At 37.0% G+C, this 1695-nt stretch overlaps 1 protein-coding gene and 1 long non-coding RNA gene across 2 annotated transcripts in view; one reads left to right on the top strand and one right to left on the bottom strand.

The window, feature by feature from the left end:
- LOC115281187 (zinc finger protein 345-like) overlaps positions 1-1695 on the bottom strand; it is a 486358-nt gene that overhangs the window by 17748 nt on the left and 466915 nt on the right.
- LOC115281213 overlaps positions 1-1695 on the top strand; it is a 17157-nt gene that overhangs the window by 2690 nt on the left and 12772 nt on the right. The window lies entirely within an intron of this gene.

Raw genomic sequence — 1695 nt, 5'->3', positions numbered from 1 at the left:
TAAATAGAACATTAATAAAAAATTAAAAAATGAAAGGTTTGGTTTGCTTAATTCTAAAGAATGGATTATACCTTTAAATTCTATATTACAGGAGGACTCTATTAACAGAATACATTTTTAATGTCTTCTAAGTGCTTCATTCATAAAACTTTTCATTAGAGCTTCCATGGTTGATTTTATAAATATTCTTTACAATTTTACTGTCCATGAAGACATGCCAATAATTCAAAATGTTCCTTTTTTCATGGGAACACAGTTACAGGTTAAAATTAGAGCAACAGGGGCTTCTGGGTGGCTCAGTCAGCTGTGTCCAACTTTGGCTCAGGTCACAATCTCATGGTTCGTGGAGTTTGAGCCCTGTGTCAGTCTCTGTGCTGACAGCTCAGAACCTGGAGCCTGCTGTGGATTCGGTGTCTCCCTCCCTCTGTATCCCTCTTCCACTTGTGTTCTCTCTCTCTTCTGCTCAAAACTTTAAAAAAATGTTAATTGAAATTATAGCTACAAATGAGCGCCTTGGTGGCTCAGCAAGTTAAGTGTCTGACTAGATTTTGGCTCAGGTCCTGATCTCACTATTCATGTCCTGCTGAGGGCTCTGTGCTGACAATGTAGATCCTGCCTGGGATTGTCTTTCCCTCCCTCCCATGCCTGTGTTCTCTGTCTCTCAACATAAATAAACTTTAAAATTATAGTAGGTTTCAGAGGTGCCTGGGTGGCTCAGTTGGTTAAGTGTCTGACTTCGGCTCAGATCATGATCTCGCGGTTCATGGGTTTGAGTCCTGTGTAGTGCTCTGTGCTGACAGCTAACTCAGAGCCTGGAGCCTGTCTCCGGATTCTGTCTCCCTTTCTCTCTGACTCTCCCCTGCTCATGGTGTCTTTCTCTCTCTCTCTCAAAAATAAAAAAAAACATTAAAAACTTTTAAAAATTAAAATTATAGTAGGTTTCCTTTAACTAATTCATCATTTTTTGAATAAAGAATTTTGGAGTTTTATTTTGTCCTATTCTAGTTTTTCAATTCCATAATAATATACTTCCTTTTGTATGGAACTTTCCACAGTATGATTTAGGTCTGGTTTTGTTTTAACCTTTGTATTTTGTTTTAGGGTTGACAATGTCAACTCATTCCATTCTTGGACAAAGTGAGTTAACTCAAATATGAATCAGCTTTATGCCCTGCGCCAATGAAATCATCCGCTTGTCTATTCAAATACGATCCATGCATAACTTGTGACTCATCTTGTGTATTTCTTTCCTTGGTTAGTGGTCAGTGAATGTTGTGTCATGTCTATGTGAATTTTCATAATAATGGCATTAATTTTATCATCTACTTATTAGTGAATATATTGCTAGTACGTATTTTCACTGTGGTTTTCTTAGAGATTACTTAAAACATGTTAAAGGCCTAACAAACCATTTTGTGTACTTCTAGCACAGAGCTTGAATTCACGAAATGTGAGACCATAACCAGGCTCAAATCAGGAGTTGGACCTTTAACCAACTGAGCCACCCCTATGTAGCTGTCATTTTAAACGGTGACTGTGTACCCATGAAAAAAGGAGAATTATTGGCATGTCTTCATGGAATGTAAAATTATAAAGTATATTCATAAAATCAGACCTAGAAAGCTCTAATGAACACTTTAATGAAGGAAGCACTTGAAAGACATTAAAAATGTATTGTTAATAGATCCGTCCTAT

Source organism: Suricata suricatta, chromosome 16 (assembly GCF_006229205.1).
Source record: "Suricata suricatta isolate VVHF042 chromosome 16, meerkat_22Aug2017_6uvM2_HiC, whole genome shotgun sequence".
NCBI classification, from domain to species: domain Eukaryota; kingdom Metazoa; phylum Chordata; class Mammalia; order Carnivora; family Herpestidae; genus Suricata; species Suricata suricatta.
The sequence above is the reverse complement of the archived record's forward strand: the minus strand, read 5'-3'. Positions and strand labels throughout refer to the sequence as shown.